This window comes from Mycteria americana, chromosome 9 (genome assembly GCF_035582795.1).
Source record: "Mycteria americana isolate JAX WOST 10 ecotype Jacksonville Zoo and Gardens chromosome 9, USCA_MyAme_1.0, whole genome shotgun sequence".
In the NCBI taxonomy this organism is placed as follows: domain Eukaryota; kingdom Metazoa; phylum Chordata; class Aves; order Ciconiiformes; family Ciconiidae; genus Mycteria; species Mycteria americana.
This window is the reverse complement of record NC_134373.1, coordinates 7,096,481-7,112,408: the sequence shown is the minus strand read 5'-3', so window position 1 is coordinate 7,112,408 and position 15,928 is coordinate 7,096,481. Positions and strand designations below refer to the sequence as shown.

The 15,928-nt window shown below is 40.0% G+C and overlaps 1 long non-coding RNA gene across 1 annotated transcript; it reads left to right on the top strand.

Annotated features, from left to right (window-relative positions):
- Positions 1-1,559: 1,559 nt before the first annotated feature.
- On the top strand, positions 1,560-15,623 carry LOC142414322 (uncharacterized). Its single transcript, XR_012777019.1, has 3 exons — positions 1,560-1,660; positions 12,996-13,067; positions 15,538-15,623. It is a non-coding gene; the product is annotated as an uncharacterized LOC142414322 (long non-coding RNA).
- Positions 15,624-15,928: the final 305 nt, after the last annotated feature.

The window sequence follows — 15,928 nt, the reverse complement described above, 5'->3', positions numbered from 1 at the left end:
TGCAGGCAGATGTGTGCTGCTGACAGAAGCTGAGAAAAATCTCCAGGCTGCTCCAATTTTTCATACTAGCTGCGCTGGGCGTTCAATGACACAATTGTAGCAATTTGGTTTTATTATGCAGAATAGAGGAGGGTATTTAATTTCATAATGTTTGGAATGGCTGCCTATTTATATTTAACATCTTGGGGACAGACTGGAATCCCTTTTACTCATCAGGTCTAGCCTAAAATTTGCAGAAAATGAGTAGGTGCTCTACAATGCAAAAGCAGTCCAAGCAATCGCTTGGTCCCTTTTAGACACAGGGCTCTAAAATGGCATGGCCTGTCCTAAAAAGACCTTGATATTTGCTGCTGTGAGTTAGCTGAATATATGCAGGCTTCTGCCCCACACGTAAAGCAGCTTAATTCTCCTGTGAAAAGGAGGCAGATAAGACAGATAGGGAGATAACCTCAAATAATATTATAACTGCCACAAGATACATGCCTGTACAGCAGAAGAGAGCTTTAGATGCTCCTGAGGGAAAGAAAAGATCTTGGCTTGCAGCTCCCATCTCTGCTCCATAAAGGCTGCAGGGGCAGGGCACAGCATCGGCGCCCGGATTCGAGGGGTGCGATATGTGTGGGAACATGGGAAGTACAGGGCTGATGGCCTGTTTTGGCTACAAGGCAGACTGGTCTGCTCTGTTAGCAGAGCCTGTAATGGGGGGAAAGTTAGGAACCTCTGCTGCCCTCCGTTGTCAGTTACTGCAATGGGTCCTGCCGTTATTTTTGGTTTTGAAAAAATGGGCAGCTGTTGGTAGAAAGGTGTTGGGTTTTTTTATTCCGTTATCTGATGACACCTATGATTTCATGAAAAAATGAAAGTTGATTAAAAAAAAACCACCAGGGGGACTGGATGTAGAAATTGCCACAAACAGCAACGCTGAGTCTCAGATGGGTTTGGACTGAGGGTTTGCTGCGATGCTGGCTGAAAATGGACAGGCATCACTAGGCTGGTGTTCTTACTGTCTTCAGTAAATGCTCGGTTAATCTTCCTGTCTTTGGGGAATTTTTATATTTCGGCTTTTTTTTTTTTTTCAAACACACTTAGAACTCGGATCAAATTTCCACAGTCAAATTGCCTACTCAGTTCAAATACATGGATTGTCCCCTTATCAGTGTTTTCTACCTCTGTAATACTTTTTCATTCTCAAATGTATCAATAACTAAGTCTGAAATATATGTCGCTATAGTCTTACTCAAAATACTTTACAAGACCACCTATAGTTCTCATCTCTTTGCTATAGATGTTGATAATGGAAGCGCTAAGGGGTAAAATATTTAAGAATGCAAAAACGCCTTGGCAATTCCATTTTGACATTAATTCAAAATTGCCAGTAGCTGGATGGATACAGGGGTAAGAGGAACCTGGATCTCCAAGATACATCCCTCTGTAAGACTAAGAGGCATACTCTGAGCTATTCTAGACTGATCTTAATTACATTCTGAACCCTTCCTAGTAGAAATTTGACCAAACTCTTTTTTTCCCCCCTAGAAAATACTGTCTGATCTTACCTGCAAACATCCTGTACCAGATGGGAAGCCAACAGCAAGAAGCGAGGACCACTTTTCCTGCATACCCTGTACATTATCTGTCCCTTTAGTAGAACTGAAAAGAACAGGTAATGAACTCTAGCAATGAAAACTGCAAAACAAACCTTGGAAATACTTACTCATGTTAGTGATTGCTATTGATGTACGAAATCACGGTAAGGACTGGCAGAAACAGTATCAAGAAAAAAAAAAACTGCCATTCTTCTACATCTTTTACATTTCATTGCATTTTATAATGTTTGGGTGGGGCTTTTTTCCCTCCAGTTTTCTGTACTTTTCCATTGTGGAAATTTTTTGCAATCTGAATGAAGAAATAAATTATAGGAAGCTACTGAGGTAATGTTGAGTGCCTTGTAACGTGACAATTTCTAACACAGAACAAAAGTCTCCAGTATGATCTAAAAGCCCCAAGTATGTTATGCCATCTGCATCGTACTTGCAGACATTTACCTTATTTGTCTTTGACTTTCAAAATCATCCTAGAATTAAGCTGAAAGCCTGCTTTGTCTGTCTTTCCCTCTTGTTTTCCATTGAATAGGGACATTTTTCAGTATTTCGTCAACTGGATAGTTGACATTATGTAAGTTCTGGAAATCTAGAGGTAACGATCTTTCCTTTTAGTCCTTCCATGTTATATCTAGAATGGTTACTATACTCTAGATAATACAGTAATTAACTTGTGTGGGATGTAAGGTACGATGACAGTAAGAATTTTGATAGTATCAACAATTTCACATTGGGAAGCTCAAGTGTCTGAAGTTGTTTCGCCTGTGGACTTTAATAGACAGTCTGCGAGAGAATCCTTCAAACATGTTAGCACCATCTGTGATAGAAAAAAAACCAATAAAAACATTTTATACTCAGCAGCACATTAATATTTTGAGTGTAATTGAGAAGATCTCACCAAGAGATACTATGAGAAATAAAAAGGATGGCAGCATCCAAGCCTGTCCATTTTTATTTGCATGGTAGGGATTTTCTAGAATGCAGTGAGGACACTACACAAGCTTAGCATTTCAGCTTGTGATAATTTTTCCCTCTTGCATTTTCTTCTGTGTATGCTTTAAAAAAAAAAAAAAGGCCAACACTTGATTAAAAGCATAAGCATGTTATTAATTGCAGTACCATATATACTCAGGGATTATTTAAGGATTTTTCCCTCTTAAATTTGAGAATGTTGATTTTTTTTTTTTTTTTTAAATACGGTTTGAACAGATTAATTGAAATAGTGCACAGGATTGCCATACATGTTCAGTTTGTTTCCAGTATAAATTGCTACTTATTTTAAGGTAAAGGTTTTGGATTGGTTTAATTGTCTCCAGTAGTAGTTGATGGCAATACTATAGGACTGCTTATATATAATGACAATAAATTTGCAGGTGTTTAGGTTTTTCTGACTTTATGAAATACTGCAGTATTTGTGTCTAATGCTTTTATATGATACATGCTTTAAACCTGGCAAAAGTAATAATCTCAAACTATTGTTTTTCTCATGTATGTGCTAGTTTTTACAATCGTAAGCTTTTAAAAAGTCTATTTTACAAAAAATGTAGTAGAAAAAACTTTGAAATATCTGTGCTTTTGGAGGTGATGTTTTAATATAACTACAGCATGAATTCTGTCACTCAGTTTTGTGTCCAAAACCAAGAGAGGTGTAGGGATTAGATACTGTTACATGAGAAATAGTTTTACCTACATTTGTTGTCATTATTGACAGCTCAAATTGGTATTTTTAGGTACTATATTTCAGTCTTTGAAAACATTAAAAACACAGAGCCAGCCAACACTTGTAATTCTATTTCTTTAGCGTTTAGAGATTGTTTTCCTTCATCTTCCAAGCTGTTTCCAGCTTAGTAACTAAGTTATGGGAGTGGTAGTGTCTAACATCATACAGTAATGTGGGAGCATAAAGTTACAAAATTTTTTTGAGTCGTTGTCTTGCAGTCTACATATTCTTGTCAGGTGGCTGCTCAGGACAGCGTTCTTTCCTTTTGAAGTTACTGATTTTTCCTTAAAAATATTACAAAACATTGATTTTGAAGGTATAGTAGATACATATTAGGTTAGAAACTTAAATACTCATAAGTAAGGTAAAGTGTTATGTGAGTACTTTGGACTAATTGCCTAATTCTGGAGATGTAACTATTCAGTGTGGGCGAACTGTGTTTAATAGTATCACTGAGGTAGTTTTACAAAATAATATAGAGGATGATCACTAATGAAAATTCTGATGCAAAAAGTAATTGCTAGTTCTTTGTGGGCAAGAGACAAATTTACTTTTTTATTTGCTCAAACATGGTGATGATCTTTAAATGTGTAAATGCTCAGGGCATTTGTTTGATGCCAAAGAAAAACTCCCTAAATTCTTAACGGATAATTTGTATAATGTGTGGTGTTTGTATCCAGTCACAGATCATTCATTGTCTTCCTGGGGCTAAAAACTGTGAAAGCACACAGCAAAAGGGTAACTCTTGCACCAGAGAGCTTACAGTTTAAATATCTGAGCAGAAATGGAGTATGTTTGCTGTTGTAGAAACACAAGATGACATGAAGATAATGCAGTGCCTTATAGTACCATACACTTTAATAGCTCTTCTCAACACGTATATAATGAAATCACAAAGATTTCCTTTCAAGGTAAATCTCTGCAATGTAAACTTCGAAGTCCATCTACTCTTTGACTTTGTCCCTTTACAATTCTTGTATAAAACTCAAAGGCAGAAGTACAGTAGGGGATATTAAAAGGAGATTTGGGGTTCAATACTGATTAAAATATTCGATAGTGACTGGGGCAAATCCTCTATGTGTTTGAAATTTTCAGCTGATGCTATGAAGCAGAAGTCATGGCTGTCTTTATAAATGGGGAACTAAATGCCTTTCAGTTGGTATAACAAAAATAGGATTAACTTAATGTTGTGGTTTAACCCCAGTCGGCAACTAAGCACCACACAGCTGCTCGCTCACCCTCCCCCCACCGCGTGGGGATGGGGGAAAGAATCAGAAAAAAAAAGTAAAACCTGTGGGTTGTGATAAAGACAGTTTAATAGGACAGCAGAGGAAGAAATAATAATAATAATGATGATGATGATAAAAGAATATACAAAACAAGTGATGCACAATGCAGTTGCTCACCACCCACTGACAGATGCCCAGCCCGTCCCCGAGCAGTGATCGCTGCCCCCGGCCAACTCCCCCAGTTTCTATACGGAGCATGACGCCATATGGTATGGAATAGCCCTTTGGGCAGTTGGGCTGTGCCCCCTCCAGCTTCTTGTGCACCCAGCAGAGCCTGGGAAGCTGAAAAGCCCTTGACTGGTGTAAGCACTGCTTAGCAACAGCTACACCATCAGTGTGTTATCAACAGTATTCTCATCCTAAATCCAAACCACAGCACTGTACCAGCTACTAGAAGGAAATTAACTCTATCCCAGCTGAAACCAGGACACTTAATTATACAAGGAAAGGTACTTTGGATCCTAATATCACAAGATGTACTGCATAAAGTCATGTCCTGAGGGACTGCTACCAAGAACTTCTGCAGTTCATCATGTGGATGTTACAGAAGAGCAGAAGGAGCCTCAGTGTATTTGTAGCTTTATTATGGCTGTGACCCACGTATGTGCCACTGCTGAGAGAAAACTAGTGCAATTTTCCTGTACCAGGCATGGTGTTTTCTGGCATAATCAGAGAAATACTGTAAAAGCCATTGGTAAGCTTTCATGTAGATTACTGTAAGCAGTCACCTTAAAAATATATATCACTATTGGACTGGATGCACAAAAGAGCTACTATTCTGTTTACAGAAAGGACAGTGTATCTGTTGAAAAGTTGAAAAGATCTTGAAATAATTTTTCTAGGCTTGTTTAGATTAGCAAAACGAAAGGTGAGGAACTAGAAGAACATCTTATGATTACCTCAGTGGAGAAAATATCAAGATTAGGCAATAATTATGTGGTTTAAAATACTGGTACAGAATTGAATGGATATAGATTGACCATGAATAAATTTAAACTTGATATTGGGAGAAAGTTTCTGACTACTCAAAGAGTAAATGTCTTTAAAACAAACAAACAAACAAACAAACAAAGTCATGAGCCCTAAACAGACCTGTGCCTTTAGATCTGTACTGCGTGGTTTTTTTGTTGTATACTATGGTTTCATTTGCAGTGCTTTGTTGTATTACATCTCAAGCCTGGTCTAGATAGTGGTTTTGAGGGTAGAGCGTTTCACTTGGAAAACCACATGTTGTTGCATGTACCCTGTGTGTTGCTTTGTAGCATCTTTGGGCATGAAACGTAACCTGTACGTAATCTGTATGTGGCATCGTAGGGACTCTGGGGCAAGGACATCTGGAGAAAGGTGATTGGCAGCAATTCTAGGAGATGGTCTAGATTCTTCTGTTGAGAAGAGTAAAGGGGAGGAAGGCCAGTACAGGTTTTGGAAAAAAAGGGATTAGACAGCTGTGTGTAAACCTTAGAGCCAGTAAAAGACCCCTAAAAAACCTGCTTACAGCAGAAGAGTACCAACGAGGTTGTCTAAACCTTCCCAGGCAGTGGGCTAAGGTGGAGATGAGATGGGAAAGGCAGGGGTGGCATTACAGCTCAGGACAGTGGGGATGGACAGACGAGCCTTGCCGAAGGGAGGCATGCCTGTCCAGGAGACCCGCACAGCACCACTGACGTTTTATGTCTAAGCGGTGAGTACCCTTTTTGAGCGTTGGTCTACCAAGGTTGTTCATCAGTACTGGACGTGGGTGTTTCTGGGGCCTTTCACCGATGGTGTGACTCCCAGGCTGACTACTGCTGGTTGGTGTGGGGGAGTGATGCTGCTGAACAGCACCGGACTTAGTGGTCCTATAGCTGTATTGCTGTAAGACTGTTTTACTCCGACTAAATGGAGAGCTATGATATTTGCATACCTTAGTACCAAAATTGCTATAGCTGCTGTGTGCGATGACAAATTTTGCTGGCCTGAATTTGCATTTTTCTTACACCCTTTTTCTTTGCCTTTAGAAGAACTAATAGCCTGGAGGCACGCAGTCTTGCAGTCAACTTTAGTTACATTTGAAAAATGTGTGCCAAGTTGCATACAGGTGAAATGAAAGAAATAGAGATTACCTTCAGTTGCCTGTAATTACTTGTGTTTTGTTTGTCTCTGGAGACTCTGTACGAAGCAATGTACAAACACCCCGTTTGTACAAATCCAGCTGTTTCTCCCAAATTTACTGATGTATGTATTCGGTAGCATCTAGATGCTTTTTCCTTAGCATCTTTTGGTGTTGTCGTTACCTTTGATAGGCATTTCCAGCAATTTGACTGTAATTACTTCTGTCATACATGTATTTATCAGGTGGCTTGTGTTTTAGTGAAATAGGAAGATTAAAAAGAGCACTGAGAATCACCCGCTTACTCGAAACGCTTTGGGTATATTGTTTTCATGACAGTCCAACCAATCTATTCATTATGGATATATCTCTCTTTGAAAGCGACAGCACTGCTTGCCAGACAAAACGCAGCAGCGGTGCAGCTCGTGCTCCTGAACTACCTTCAAAGGAGCTTGCTATAAAGAGAAGTCAGAAGCACCTGACTGGCCTGTGAAAACACCTCGGGGATCTTGTCCTTCTGAGAAGGAAGGTGATTTATGTACTTCTTAGAATGAGAAGTCTACTGGACATAGTATGTGTAGTCTGTTTGTCAGTGAATCTTCAATTCAAACATTGTTGACCTGCTTTAGGGCCAAACTCTGAGCCCCAGTTACATCAAAGAACAGAGTTGTCAGGGACTCTTTCAAGCAATTTTATTTTCACAGAACCATTAGATGTTATACATTCTGATTCATCACAGGGAATACAAATACCACAATTACACAATTATCTGGTGATTTTAGAATTAAGCTTTTTCAATTTGAAGGCGTTATACCAATAAGATGCATTTAATCAGGCATGGAAATAGGCACCCCCGTAGGCTTTTGCCCACGTTAGCACAGCTTGCTGTAGCATGTGCTTTGTTTTATGATAGGGTCACATTTCTCCTGCCCTTCTAGTCAGAACAAGACTACAATTGCCCATGAATTGTTTTAATCAGTATCATTCTGAAATAAAATGACATGCTTAAATGGTGCATAAAGACTGATCATCCACCGAAGTTGAACTTTATACTTATTTTCTGCGAACATGTTTGAATAACCAGTCAGTGACCATGCAGAACACAGCTTGATGATGAACTGTGCGCAGACTTATCTCTTTCTAGTTCTGCAATGATATCTGTCTCATTATTCACACCCAGAGATGGGTTTAATTTAAATGCTGAACTTGAAAAAAATGCACTGTGCAAAAATACTAACTGGGATTTGTAGTCTACTTCTTACAAATGCTACAGGTCTTCGTTACTTGCAGTAGACTACCATCTTACTGGATTTTTTTTTCTCCCATCATTTTTACATGTGTTCATATTTCAGGTTTTATGAAGTGCTCCCACACCAGTTTTCTCTGATAAATCAAATGATACCATAAAAAAGTAACCTCTGTCTTTCGCAGAAATTAAAGCCATTTGTTCTGTGTTGCTCCCCTATTACAGATATGATTGGTTTAGAAGTCAGGTTGAAGAAAGGTGTCGTGGTTTAACCCCAGCTGGCCACTAAGCCCCACACAGCCGCTTGCTCATTCCCCCCCCGGCAGGAGTAAAAGCATAAGAGTAAAAGTGAGAAAACTCGTGGGTTGAGATAAAGACAGTTTAACAGGTAAAGCAAAAGCTGCGCATGCAAGCGAAGCAAAACAGGAATTCCTTCACTCCTTCCCATGGGCAGGCAGGTGTTCAGCCATCTCCAGGAAAGCAGGGCTCCATCACGCCTAACGGTTACCTGGGCAGACAAACGCCATCACTCCGAACGTCCCCCACTTTCCTTCTTCTTCCCCAGCTTCACATGCTGAGCATGATGCCATATGGTTTGGAATAGCCCTTTGGCCAGCTGGGGTCAGCTGTCCCACCCGTGACCCCTCCCAGCTTCTTGTGCCCCTGGCAGAGCCTGGGAAGCTGAAGAGTCCTTGATTTAGTATGAGCACTACTTAGCAACAACTAAAATATTTCTGTATTATCAACACTGTTTTCAGCACAAATCCAAAACACAGCCCTGTACTAGCTACTATAAAGAAAATTAACTCTATCCCAGCCAAAACCAGCACAAAAGGGAACTGCTTCCGTTGCTGTAGCACCTTCTGGACCTAAAGGCTGGGTGTTCAAAGGCATGTTTGTCTTGGGGTACGCTCCAGATTACACAGCAGTTATGTACACAGCAATGTGGAGATACGATGAACCAAAATCAAACTTTTCTCCATGCTCCCGTTTGGACTAAACAAGGAATATGTGAATAAGTCCTGAACCTAATTACAAATTATCTGTAATCTCTAATCTGAGGTACAACTTTGGTGCAGAAACCAGAAATGTCAGTCACAATTTGAGCACAGAGATCGCACGTAACTGGGACAGATGTCCATGACTGTAGCATTAGAGGGAGGACAGGGCACAAGGACTGGAATCTGAAGGGTGATTAAATTGGACTGGTTATAAACTATCTCTCTGACTCTGATTTTACCTTTTTAAAAATACAGAGGAAAATCATATTTTCAAGTATTTAAACCAGTGTAGAATATCCTGCTGTAGCTCTGTCAGATGTTTTGCACCCGATGCACTGCTTAGGCTAATTCTACATTTTGTCTCGTAAGAAAGTCAGACGAGATCACAAAATCTCTGAGTTTAAAATATGTTAAGTTTATGTTACAAACCAGGAAAATAATCTTGCTCCCAGTTTGATGCTTTGATGGGGTCTGATTCGAAGTCACAATGAAGTTTTCAAAATATCTTACATTTTATATGAAATCAATATGTTTATTAGCAGATGAGAGAGGGGAATGCCTTGCTGGCCATAACTTGCTAACTTCCATAAAAACGAGTTGCTGGTACATAAAATTTACTGCTTCATTCTAGGCAGAGAGGTTTTGAACAGTAGGAATAGCTCCAAGAGACAAAGATAAATGAGCCTTTTTCTTTGAGGAAAGCTAGTACACGTGTATTAGATGTTTTTAAGGTATCCAAGTTCTACTATTAAATAGGAATATTTTTCTAAACTGGTCAATAGGTGGTACTGAAGCAAAATGTAAGTTGATGCTATGCTTATAGCAACTTGTGCTGCAAGATCATCTGCGCACAGGAAAATATGTTTTGACTCCGCTGAAAGATCCTGGTGCGCACTGTTAAAGGACAGCGGCGCAGGAAAGTTATGAATTTCCTGGGGTGGATTTAGATGATAATGAAACCGAACAAGAACCCTGCAAGCTACTCCGAGCAAACTGCCTCCTAATCTTTTTCCCATTAGGTCTCTGAGGACCACTTTTGTGCAATCCTGCTGAACTTTTAATTGAGTGGAGGGGGGAAAAGCTTACTTGGCTGTGACAGAGGTTCCTGTCGTTGTGGGTCCACTCCAGCGGTACCCCCGGCTCCTCTCTAGCCATTGTCACAGAGGGAGTTCCATGTCACTACTTTAGAAGAGTGCTTCTCTCTTCATAGGCAAACAAGGCATAGCCTAAGGCTATTTAGGGTGGAGCATCATCTCCTTGGGCCAAGCTTTCTCTTCTAGTGCCTACTTGGAAAAAAAAGGGACTTGAAATATGTGCAGTGTGTCCTTTTGTATTATAGTCAAAGAATGCTGTCTTAGTGATCCGAGGTGTGTGCGATTATGTAGGAAACCATTTTTGCTTGGCTCTGTCCTCAATGTGCTGGCTTAAGCTATTTCACACAGTAACCAATAGAAGGAAGGTGTTTGATTGCACTGGCTTCCCTTTTTCCTACTTATATCTGAACCGCCCGTCCTGAGTTTGGACATAAACCAAATTAAACAGTCTGTAATTTCCTTGGAATTAGATGAATCTGCATTTTGGCAGGCTTTACTTCTAACATGAGCCCCTGTAGATGAACTGTTTAATTCACAGGTTGCCAAGCAAGAAGCTCATCTCGAGTTGTGCCACTGGAGGAGAACAGTCAAACTCTCTGTGTACCTGCCCTCTCCCCTGGCCTCCTCACCCAGGGGACTCGTAGAGGAAAATACTGGCATCACAGAAGGGTTCATGGCCCTTACCCCAGCTTACCGTTTTCCTGTGAACAGGCTCTCTGAAACAAGGGTTGTGCTGAATTTTCACTTCCGGTGGTTTTCTAAAAAATGTGGATGACATTTTCTGTAGCCTAAAAATGCTTTCTCTAATTTAATTCTAAAACTCAGTGTAGTTGACCTGAAGGAGATCGTTGGTAAGTCGGATGTAGGCAAGTGATGTGTTTGAAAGTTGTTATCAACACTCTATGTTTACTTACCCTTGCATAAATGAAAAGCAGTGTTGTACAGTTAAACTAATGACTTGTACTAATTGATGTAATCTTGTTCCCCAGCACTGATGTCCAGCGATGCTGTTGTGTAAGAGGGTGTCATGTCTTTTTATGGCTTGGAAAATCAGATGGATTCTGTGGTGCTTCTGTAATTGAGAGATCCTGGTTTCCATCTGTTATAACCCCTTTTGATCACAGCTCGCATATCCTGATGTTCATGAATCGTTAGAAATGTTTTGCTTTTATGATATCCCTAGTGTGTTGGACTGTGGTAAATGTATTCCACTAGAGAGAGCAACTATACGTGCAATTTAAAATTCTGTGGTATTAGAGTGACCAATAAGCAAATGAGGCAGAATCTCTTTTGTCAGAAATTACTTTCAACTCGATATGAAGATGTTTGAATATTAAGTTATTGAACAAATATGAACTTAAATAATAACTTGCTGCTTGCACGGAATGATTATATCCATGCTGACAAAGACACAAAAATTATCGTCTACCTAACTCTGAGATTCTGAACTTCTATAATGTTTTCTTTTGAACACTGTTGGATTGTGCATTGTGCACAGACAGGACCTTTTGTCTGTGGTAGTGGTAGGCAGAGAGGCAGAGTCCACGGGCAAGCTAGACCAAAGCTTGTCTTGCTTAGGCTTAAGCAACTGTTGTTCATAGCGTCATTATCAGTTACCACAAACGAATGGCAGGGGCTACAGCTGCTCTGTGTCTAGGCTCCCGGTGAACATCTCCATCTAGCCATACCTGAAAACCGAAGATGTCAGCAGCATGGCCTAACCCTCCTCTCCTAATGATGGGCACCTATTGTCTGAGCTGGTGTAATTGCAGCCAGTGTAGATCTTGCTTCACCTACATAATGCTGCTTTTTCATTACAAAATCCTGGCTAGATTTTTTTCAAGTACTGTGGACAACAGCAGAAACCTTCTGCGACTGTCTACGTAGATGTTTCTCTACAACTCAGTGGTGGGGATATAATGTATGATTTCCATTTGTTGAAGAAAGCTAAGGGTCCTCCCACAGCTCTTCAGGATTTCTTACTGACCTGCCCTTCCTGTGTACGTCTCCTTTTTTTTCTATAACTTTTGCAATTGTGGCGAGTTCATAGATTTGTTGTTTGAAATGGCCTACACATCACAAGCGTGAATGCTTGTGAAGGATACACTTGACTCCTAGCCATACTTTGGTTCAGGCTGACTAAGGGGCAAGAGTCCTCACGTCCTTGTGGTGAACTTGTGAGCTGGAAAGCCCCTGGCTCACGTACAAGGGAGTGAAGGTGCCTTGAAAAATATTTTGAAAGGTGGTTTCGAAACCCAAAACTCCAAGATAACCAAAGTGCAGAACAAGATACTAGAGCTAAACCGAAGACATCTATCTTGTCTGTACTATTGACTAGCAGCCAACTACTTCACTCTCTAAATATTACCATCAGGATGGGCCCAGTTTGAGCTCTCTCTGAATTGCAGCTGGACTGCACACCAGGTGACTCTCCCCTGGAGTAGGGACGCCTGCGCAAGGTTAGAGACTCCTTATCTGAGACTAAGAGATCCTTCCTTACCCAAGACAGATCCTTGGTAAGTGAGTGATAGCATGCTGAATTAATGCTATGAAACATTACTAATCCATGTAGCTACTGAATATTATTATAAACTTTGTACGGATAATTCCATTACACATAAACTGTTGACCAAGTCTGAGACTAAGATTGGACCCAGCTGCACCTAGGCTCCAAAAAGGAGTTTAGAAAGCAAGGGGGTCCACTCTGAACCTCGTGACTCAACAGGAGGGTCTTCCTAACTCTCTGTGTGTGCCTCTGGTCTCTGTGCGAATCATTCTAACTCAATCTTCCTTTGTATGTTTCTTCCATGCAGTAATTAGTAAGGTGAACCTTGCCATCAGACTTACTGAACCTCGTCAAACCACTGTTAAACTTTTTAAAATTCCATTGAACTTACTGAAGTCTGTCAAATTATTATTTTACCTCAGTAAAACATATTGCTGCTTCTCTCTTTTGAGTGAGGTGCATTCCAGTCATCCACGACAATGCTGACCTCGGTGGAATATATGGGCAAGACGGCAATAGGACAGGTAAGAGGAAAAGTTATCTTTAGAGTACGTTGTGAAGATTGCGAAACTGGCAACCCCAAGCCCTCAGAACTTTTATTACTGACAGATTATGGAGATTCAAAATTGTACTGTTAAGTGTCACTTCGTTTCCTGGATGTCTTCTAATTTTCCAGCTTTCAGGGGAAGCATTTCAGAGTGCAAATGCACTTTCAAATGTAACCCAGGAATTTTAGTATTGAGGTCATTGAATCGTTTGGCAGACCACAAGAAAAGTGTGTACCCAGAAGTTTGCACACTTTTTTTCTCCTATGTGGAAAAAAACCAAACAAACCCAAAGGAAGCCTCCCCCAAGAGAGGCTACCAAGGTTTCAAAGTGCTGGATTTTCACAGATTTTAGAGAACAGCAATGTTATTATTAATGTCTGTAGGTGCTACATCTCCTGGGGCAACACTTGTGTTAAGTACTCTATCAAGTATTCCCTTTATGAAGGATGTCCAAAGAAGTTATTTTTAGTTTACACATATAAATAACTCTCATTTCCCCCTGCCCCAGAATGTAGTTTGTGACCTGAAAGAAATACCTTCAATCCTGCTTACTAGATCTTCCTCTGCCAGTTTAAATATGCAAACACATCAAACTGAAAACTTCTTCACATTCATCCTGTTAGGATCTTTACGAACTTTTTTTTGTCAAGTGGATCGTCTATTCGTACCCTCTGGTACTCCCTCATTGTTAAATAGATGTACTGATAAATCACAGCCAGATTGAAATTGCTGTGCTTCTGCGAGCGTCTAGGTGTCTATACATCTGCTTTAGTGAAGCAGAGCAGAAAGAAGAAAATACTTAGCTCTACTTTGAACTCTATAAATTTTACCACAGTAATGCAAGAAAACTCATGTATCGTTGACCATTTAAAAACTCCTGATAACAACTGTATTATTAAATAATGGAGCTTTGGGAGCTACGTAATGGGCAATGTAGTTATCAAGCGTGGCTTCTTTCCTCTTGTCTACAGGCCACTCTCAGCTTCTCTAAATTACTTAGTTATTCATAACTGTGCATCAAATCATTTCCCTGCAGAAATTGCAGTATATGGATTTATCTCTAAGTGGACTCCTCTCAGAATCCGTTAGCTCTGATTCAAGACACAAAGCGATCTTTCCCATCTCTGACTGAACATCTTCAGCTTTTTTAACAAGAGTCTAGTGCATGATGAACTGAAGTGCTCTTGTCCGTGCCTTAATATACTTGTTCTTATGCAAATACAGGCATTTGTAAACATTGAAGCACCTCAAACGTTTACAGGATCCAGATTGGACATGTAAAAGCATTGAGGAAGGGTCTGCTTAAGTTACACTTTGATCTGAATGTCAGTGAAACTGGTTCTGGTAACAGGGAGCGAAAGCGGCTGTATCCGAAGGCCGCACACCCCCGTTCATACAGTAGTACTTCATAGCACAGGTCAATCAGTCATCCCAGGTCATGTAATGAGGGAAGCATTACAAGTAATAGTAAGTCTGGTAAAATCTAAGGGCCATACCGTGAGTGTCTTCTGCTGTCCTATTGATGTAGCTCAATTGGTTTCAGTGGGACTACTTAGGAGAGCAGCATCCCCTTAATCCAAGGAATCAATTCTGCACCCTGGATGTTGCCATGCTGAAAAGGATTAGAAGAAAGAACTTTATGGGTCTCTTGATATAATGGCAACTATTCTCCTATTATAAATCAAAGGAACTTCACAAAGCTCAGAAGAACTCTAGAAAATTTAGGTCAATTGAAGGTGTTGGGTTTTTTCTTTTCCGTATTTCTACTTGTGGACCAGATTCTCATTGCTTTCTGTAAGGTGGCTAGTATTTTCCAACACAGTTCTTCTAAATTCATAGACCTAGTTATTAGCTAACACAGTTCAGAATTTGACCCTTGTCTGCCTGATCTCTGCTTTCAGCAATCTCCATTCGACTCTTTCACGTGCCTGCCCTCTGAGGTGGCTGTTTCCTCACACGAGTCTCTCTCTCATGCACGCATGCACATTGTTCTTTGTTAGTGGTTAGAGAAAGGAAGAAATAGGCAAGAAATAACATTCTCATGATAGCATCTTCCACACCACATGGTGCAGAGTGATGCTTGGATTTTATGATGTCAGTCTGCATTTCTCCATCTAGCCTTTAGCTCTGAGCAAAGTAACGATCAATCTCCTTTGATAGCTATTTAGTACTGTATCTGAGACTAATGGTCTTAAAAAAACCAAAAAAACAAAAAAACAAAAAAAAAAACAGCCAGTATGTTTTAGTGCCCCCTTTTTTTTTTCCTTGCTATTTGATTACTTTATTAAGAAATTTGATTGCATTACCCAGATTGGACTTTCATATTTAGGAGCTCTAGTGAATGGATCTCTACGCACCTTGTAAAACTGATTTATGAAAAATGCATGTGAATATTGTCCAGTGTGTGTTCAACTTTCTTGTCTCTCAAAACCTGTCTTTTCCACAGCTACCAGGACACGTACGATGAAACAGCTGCACAAACTGAAGAAGGAATAGGCAAAAACAAGCAAAGTGTACTGCTCTGTTGTGGACAAACAAACGCCGTATGATTGTGAGTAAAAAATAGCGTAAAATTATCAATTCCTAACTGTACCACAACACTAACGGTTCTCCTATATAGTGTGCAGTGTCCAGATAGGCATTTGGTTAATTATAGTAAAAGAAAAAAAAAAATCTTAACATTTTTCCGGCAGAACTGTGTTCTTTCAAAATTACACTTTCTTACTTTACTTGAGTAGGATATGACAAAAATGATAAAGCTGCTGGAGAAACACTGTTCATGTTGACAGTTCATGCTAAGTGAGGTTCACTGAAGGTTTAAAAAAGAAAAAAGGCAA